Source organism: Rhincodon typus, chromosome 7, assembly GCF_021869965.1.
Source record: "Rhincodon typus isolate 14 chromosome 7, sRhiTyp1.1, whole genome shotgun sequence".
Classification (NCBI taxonomy): Eukaryota; Metazoa; Chordata; class Chondrichthyes; order Orectolobiformes; family Rhincodontidae; genus Rhincodon; species Rhincodon typus.
Genome location: NC_063338.1, coordinates 59,963,607 through 59,971,569, shown reverse-complemented (window position 1 = coordinate 59,971,569; position 7,963 = coordinate 59,963,607). Strand labels below are relative to the sequence as shown.

General features: G+C 38.4%; 1 long non-coding RNA gene across 1 annotated transcript; it reads left to right on the top strand.

Annotated features, from left to right (window-relative positions):
- Positions 1 to 1,049: 1,049 nt before the first annotated feature.
- LOC109926431 lies at positions 1,050 to 6,651 on the top strand. Its single transcript, XR_002260186.2, has 3 exons — positions 1,050 to 1,513; positions 5,480 to 5,557; positions 5,985 to 6,651. It is a non-coding gene; the product is annotated as an uncharacterized LOC109926431 (long non-coding RNA).
- The last annotated feature ends 1,312 nt before the right edge of the window (positions 6,652 to 7,963 follow it).

Below are 7,963 nucleotides of genomic sequence, written 5' to 3'. Positions count from 1 at the left end.
TTTGAAGCAAGGGAGAGTGGAAATTTCAAGAGTGCTGGCTGTATTCTTTCAGTCTTCCCTTGACTTAGGAGAGGTGCCAGAAGACTGGAGAATTGCAAACACTTTGGTATTGTCCCTGGAAACATTGAATACAAAATTGGCAGGTGATAGGAAACAGAATAATGATCAATAGATATTTTTCAGGCTGGAGAAAGGTTTGTAGTGGTGAACCCAGGGGTTGGTACTGGGACCCATGCTCTTCCTGATTTATATTAATGATCTGGATCTTGGGTTACAGGAGGTAATTTTAAAACTTGCTGATGACACCAAACTTGGAAGAGTTAGAAACTGTGAGGAGAACAATGTTGAGCTCCAAGAGGGTGTAGACAAGTTGGTGGAGTTGGCAGGCAGATAGCAGAGGAAGTTCAATGGAAAGAAGTGTGAGGTGATGCAGTTTGGTGGGAGAATGCTTTATTACTTCCTATCTGGATCTTCCATACTCCTCTTGGTTCTCAATTGTATTATCAACCTGACATGACACCTGTCATAAGCAGACTTTCTCCTTATTTTAATTTCTATCTTCCACTGACACTTGATCCATTTGCCTCACTCATTTCCAACAAACAGGTCCAACAGTGCAATCTAGCCATCAACAATATCCCAGTGTATATTTGTATATTTGAAGTCCCCATTAACTATAACGTTGCCACCTGTAATTTCGCTGCAGGTTTGTTACTCCATAACCTTCCCACTAGTTGACGAAATGTAGCCTGCACTTTGGGGCTCATGTCCGACCTGCTCCAGAAGTGTGTAATGACAAATCTGAACAAATTGCTGGTTGTAGTCTATAGATATTTTAATCAATGTAATTGCAACCGTTATGTTCTTTAGCTCTAACTGAAATGCCTCGTCCCACTTGTAACAGTCCTCTCATGTCTCACAGAATAACTGACTACACATAACGTAATCGATAACCTTAAAATGAATAAAACAATAATTATATCTCAGCCAATGAGGTTGTGTTGATTTGATGAACGATTCTCGTCTCCTCCTCCTCACCAGCTGAACGCTCCTGTTCCGCCATTTTGTTCTCGGCGCGTGGGCAAGTTTGTGATTGTTTGAAGATGGCTGCCGCTGCGGTCGAGGATGGAGAGTCAGACAGATAGACAGGGGCTAGTGAGAGGAGGAGGCGGAGGAAGAAGAAGAAGAAGAAGAAGATGATGAAGATGAATGGGTGAGGATGTGTCATGGCGATGGTACGGAGCGGCTGGGTCCGGGCCCGGCGGGTGATGGTCCAAATGCCGGACTCTGTTGGTGAGCTTCGCCGTCTTTGTGACTCTCCTGGGGCTGACGTTCTTCTCTCTGGGCAGGGGATCGGTGAATGAACGACTCCTGGTGACTTATGGCGGGGAGGGGAGTGAGACTGAGGGGTTTCGAGCTGCTGAAACAGGGCGTGGGACCGAACCCAAGGTGGGGATCTTGCCTGAAGGCCGCGGTTGGTGCCGGGTATGGATAGGCCAGAGATGTGCCCGCAGTGAGTAACAAAGATTTTGTAAAATCCGTATTTAATGCGTTGCACTGCAACCCAGTGTTTGTCATCCGAGAGTGTTAAATCTAAAATATTAATTCTGAAACTTTTAGTGTGTCCACGTGGCTAACAGATATAACTCGGATAGATGCAATATGACACTAAAATAAAACGAAGAACAGTGTATGCTGAAGATCTGAAACAGCCACAAAAATTGCTAGAGAAACTCAGCTCTGGCAGCATCTGTGGATGGAAAACAGGTAACGTTTTGAGTCTGGAGATCCTCCTTCAGGAGTGATAGTTAGGAAAATCTGGTATTTATGCTGATGAAGTAGTGTTGAGGGTGGGGTGGAAAGATGTGAATGGATAGGTGGAGATGGAGAAAGAATGCTAGGCAGACAAAAGGATGGTTTGATATTAAGCCAGGGAAAGAGAGAAGCTGAGAATGGGGATCATGAGTAGGTGAAAATTGGTTGGCTGTCCTAGAAGCACCTCATGTCATTCCAGGGGTTAGGGGCTGAGGGTGGAGAGGTGGGTAAAGGACATGGAAGGTGGTGCTTGGGCTGTAAAATTATTGAACTTGGTATTGAATCCTGAATACTGTAGGATCCCCAAGGGGAAGATGAAATGTTCTTCCAGCTTGCATTGAGCCATACTGGAGCACTGCAGCAGGATTCAGTCAGATGTTGGCCAGGGAACTGGGTGGATTGGGTGGCAACTGGAAGCTCAGGGTCATTTTTACAGACAGAACATAGGTGTTCTGCAAAGCGGTCACCCAGTCTACATTTTGTCTCCCTGATGTACAGTGGACTTCATTGCGAGCAGCAAATACGGTTGACTAGATGGAGCGAAGTGTAGGTAAATCACTGATTCGGGTCAAAGGCATCTCTGGAGCCTTGGATAGTGGGGAGAAAAGAGTTTAATGTCAGTGTTGCACATCCTACGATGGGAAACTGCCAAGGGGGTGTAGGGAGTGGAGAAGTGGACCAGGGTGTCCTAGAGAGAATGGCTCCTGCAAAATGCTGACAACGTAAAGGAATATGTGTTTGGTGGTGGTATCTTGTAGCGGAAATGGCAGCTTATCCTTTGGTTGCAGATGCTGGTGGGTGGGCTGCCATATTTAGGGGATTTTATCTTCATATTTGCCGGATTTGTATGTTTTAATTTTCTTTACATACTTTTTCTGTTCACAGTTTTCTATTAAAACTGTGTTCCGAGTAAGGGTCACTGGACCTGAAATGTTAATTCTGATTTCTCTTCGCAGATGCTGCTAGACTTGCTGAGCTTTTTTAGCTATTTCTGTTTTTGTTTCTGTTTAACAGCATCCACAGTTCTTTCATCTTTTTAGAAAAACTATGAATGTTTGTTTTGGATTGTGGGCTTTAATTTAGTTAAATCTACTTAAATTATTAGTGTGTAAAGTAGTTCATGAATTGCGAAGGCAGTGAGTTTTTTTTAACTAAAATTGTAGTTATAACCAAACCAGCGTCAAGCATTATGGGTTCTGAGGAAGGGTCACCGGACCCAAAACGTTAACTCTGTTTTCTCCTCCACAGATGCTGTCAGACCTGCTGAGCTTTTCCAGCAACTTTGTTCTTGTTTCAGCATTATCTACCTGACATGACACCTGTCGTAAGCATACTTTGTCTTCATTTTAACTTCTGTCTCCCATTGACTCTTGATCCCTTTGCCAATTCATTTCCAAGAACCAGGTCTAACAGTACAATCTATCCACTACCAATATCTATTTGGGTAACTGAAGTACTCCATTAACTATAATATTGGTATCTGTCTGTAACTTCCTTGTGGATTTGTTACTCCACGGTCTTCCTAGTAGTTGGCGAAATATGCTGTTGGCCAGCATTGCTCTAATAACCACATTCATGTATGTTCCATATGACTAATCTCTCTTGGTATTGCACCAAATTAACAATTTTAACTTAACCCACCTGACAACAAACTGACTAGATCAAATCTGGTCTATCCAGTATTAACATAGTCAGGTCTTTTGTTGATCAGCACAGATACAATGGGCCAAATACACTGTGAATGTGCTTTAAATGTTTCAGTCTATTAAATGGGAAAGTAACCTGGCAGTTATGTTAAAATCACTCGTGTTAATTTAGTGTGAGGTAGAGGATGTGGTAGTGATCTGATAGGCTTTGATGGAAGTTATTAAAAACTGCCCTTGTTTTTATAAATTTAAACTCACTCCATTCATTTATTTAAACATAAATTGTCAAGGACACTAATCAGGAGATGCAAAACTTGAGTAATTACGGTAGACTTCTCATTATTGCATATCCAAACTTTAGTGACTTCATAGTCCTTGCATTACTGAAGAGTCAGATGCAGATTCATTATGACCACTTGTAGAACTGACAGTTCATGTTTTCCGTTTTGGGCGTCAATCTACAATTGTGCCGCATTTGGTCTGATTGGGCATGTTGGATATTGCAAGCTTGGCAGATTGCCCTCAACCTGCTGGGCCAGGTGTGTTTGGAATTGAATTTTCCCTGAAAGTGGATATGAATTAAATTGAGTGTTCTAAAGATGGATTAGTGGACCCAAAATGTTAATTTTGTTTTCTCTCCTGAGATGCTGCTAGACCTGCTGAGTTTCTCGAGAAATTTTTTTTTTTCTGTTTCAGGTTTACAGCATCTGCAGTTCTTTGTTTTATTTTATGATTTCAACTAATGTTAATAATGTTCATTAAAAGGGTTGAGCAGATGCAACTGTACTGTTTCAATGTTAAATATTTGCCAAATTTTGTTTGAAGTTGTTATTTAGAATTTATAGCTAGTGATTTTAATGCAGTTTGTAAGAGTTTAATTCTATAATTCTGTTTTCAAAATTAAATTTGCCACAGTCAAGTATATCAACTACTTTCTATCAACCGTCAGACTAGAGGAATTGATATAGTGCGAATGTTAACAGGAACCCTCCAGTCTTAAGACTGACTTGTGAAATGTAACAAGTTTGCATCATACATGGAGGGGAAATAAAATGGAGGATACCTACGGCTGGCCACATTTTACCCAATTTACTGGCTGGTATACACTAATTTTCCAACAAATTCAGTCTTTGCAAGCTGCAGTCAGTCTGATTTTAATGTTAATGTTCATTGAAAAGGTTGAGCGGATGTAACTGTTTTACATTTGCAATATTAAATATGTGCCAATTTATTTTGAGGCTTGAACCCCAAACGTTTACAATTTATAGCTGGTGATTTTAATGCAGTTTATACTTTTAATTCTGTAATGTTTAGTTCTTAATATTATATCTGTCACGGTCAGGTAGCGTCAGTTACTTTCTGTCAGCTCCTCCGCCTAGAGGAATCGCTTTGCACATCTGCCTCTTCTGGTTCTAGTCCACATATTTTCATCGTCCTTATTCATTCAATTCTGCTACTGATTCATTTTACCCAACCTGCGCTATCTTCTGTCAGCATACTCAAACCTTTCTGTCCTAATGTTTGTCATCTTTTTCTCCACTCTCACTACACTTTCATCCCACTTTCTTGCTTGTTATTCACTCCTCTATCTTCAAAGGTATTCTCTCAAATCTACCTCTTCAATTTCTTCATTCATATCCCAAACCACCTACTCCCTGCATCTATACCCTCAATCGCTTTATACAGTGCTGGAGATGTTTGTTACATGAAAATGGGTATAGAAGTGCAAGAAAAAGTGAACAAATGTATTTGAATATTAAGACTGTTTATAGGGGCATGATAAAGCTTAAACCTCTTTATTCAGTGCAATCTGTCTGCCTCTTTTTCCTCCCTTATCCATTTTTGACTTTGGGTTTGATCATCTGCCATAATATCTTCTGTAGTTTAACTCCAAATACTTTCCACTCCTTTGAAGCTTACTTTATTAAAGATGCTGTATTATAAATATTCATAATAAATTGTCATTTGGCTATAAAAGTATTTCAAGGTATAGTCAGTCTTTTTATGTTTGTTTTTAGCCTGAAATTCTCATTTGAAAATTAGTGTCTTCGCATTACTGAAAAGGACATCCTTCTAATAACACAAGCAGAAATGTGGTAAGATTTATTTTTTCTGCATGGCAGTTGAGATTTGGGATTCAGCAATTCTTAAAGTAGATGAGTAATTGAATCTTAACATAATTTGCTGAGTCACAATGGAGTCAAGCATTTCTTTTTAGCTGTGCCATTATATTGATGTATATCAGTGATTATTCTGTTCCAAGTCAGTGGCCAGTATACATAGTTATAAGAATTTAATCCTTTATTCATCTCCTTAGCAGTGTTTTTAATTGAATCTTATTAAAAATCCTCCCACAAAGGCATGCTTGTATTGTTTTGCTTGCAAGCTTGTAAGAAATGGAGGTATAGGAAGTGAATAGCTGCTTTTACAATGGACTATATTTCTATAAATAGTTCATCCTAAATGCATATTCGTACACTTGCAGAAGCTGGGAAAGTTAAGATGAATGTTCTAATTTTACAGGCGTGGATGTAACAGCAGAGTCATTATCTTCATCAACGTGCCCTGAAAGTTTACTCCTTATTTTGAAAATGGTATTCATGCAGAAGAGCATGATGTATGGAGAAAACCAGCTTCAATGTTGCTATGCCTGCTCAAGAACTAAAGGGTGGAGGATGGCCGATGATGTGGTAATATCAGTGGACTAGTGATCCAGAGGTCCAGACTATTGGGAATGACAGAGCGACTGGTAGAAGCAAATTTGATTAATAAAGTCTAGGATTAATAGCAGGTCTCAGAATTATGACTGTGACAACTATCATTGATCTTTATTTTTTAAAAAAAGTCCAATTCACCTGTGTCCTTCAGGAAGGAAGTCCTCCATTTTTAACTGGACTGGCCTACATGCAACTCCAGAATCACAGTAATGACATCGACTGTCCTCTGAAATAGTGTGGCGAGTCACTCGGTTCAACGCATATTATCTGTGAAATTTTGTTTTCATTTAAAAAATTTCTGGAAATTTATATTTTTTGTATTTTGATGTGTACAGCTTAGACATTGGATTTTGGAAGAATAATGGATCATTAAAGCTAGAATTTGTGGTTCTACCTGAAATAATGCACTTTCCTTTTGGCTCCGTTTTATCTATTGTATCTACTTGTTCAAAATAAAGAATTTACTGCAAACATTTTTCTTAGTGGTGTAGTAATCATTCTTGTAAACATCTTTAAAATTCAATATTTTAGAAACTGGTACCTGAAGCATACAAATAAGCTTTTTAATATCAATTTTTACATAATACTTTTGCGATGTAATGTCTATAAAGAAATGTTAAGGCACTTAAAAATAAAATGTCACAATAGGCCTTTCAACTCTGAATCATAGGAATCTGTATTTCTCATTTTCTGCTTTGGTTTGTTTGAATGTTGTGGGTCTGTAGGTTTGGAAATTATTGTTGTCTCATTGGATAAATCCTAAATCTATTAACATAAATCCATACATCTATTCCTATCAGCAACTTGAGATGGATATAAATTACTGGAAACATACACAAGTGCTAGAACAAGATTAAGAAACTAGAGCTCAAACATGACTGCTGTAAGGCAAGAAGGTAAATCTAAGAGTGTCAATTCCTTGACAGAAAACTATTGTTAATGATTTTGTTTAATCTTTTTCCAGACAGTAGGCAGCGATGTTCTTGCTGATCCTGCTGCATTAGTAGAAAGTAATTTAAAATATAGCTTGCAAGAGAAAGTCAGAATAAAGTATTGTAATTTTTCTGAAATCACACAGTAGGCCCAGTCTAATCCAGAACTAGGAATTTTACAATTTTGTGAAATAGGATATAAATAGATTAGCCAAACTAGGTGCACCACAAGGTGTCATGTTTTATTACTGTTCAAGATTAATTCCAGCAACCACAGTACTTTGGTTTTGATAAAGTACTTGGTAGTCATCTGTAAATGACTATATATGTCATTGTGTCCATTACTGAACTACTCTATGTCATTGGAATGTGGAAGCAAACTTAGACTAGCCATACGGACTTTAATTCTTTAATGGCAAGAAAATTATAGTTTGAGAGAAGAAAGAAATGTGTTTAGTTAGCTTTTGGTAAAAGCTTAAATAGATGGTTAAATTTGAAAAATTCACCTAATTTGTAATCGAGTTACACTTTTTTTGAATTTTATTAGAATATACAACCTAAAATGGTGTGTATTAGTATAAACAAACAGGACCTAAGGATTGTGCTAAATTCAGGCCATATTTAAAGATAAAATTTTTTCACCTCCCTGTTTTCATGAATCAGCAATCAGACGTTTTCAGTTTTTAATGTGGTATTCAATGATATCATAAAGGAATCAAAACTATAGCATAGATGGTAAGAACTGCAGATGCTGGAGAATCTGAGATAACCAGGTGTAAAGCTGGATGAACACAGCAGGCCAAGCAGCATCAGAGGAGCAGGAAGTCTGACGTTTCGGGCCTAGACCCTTCCT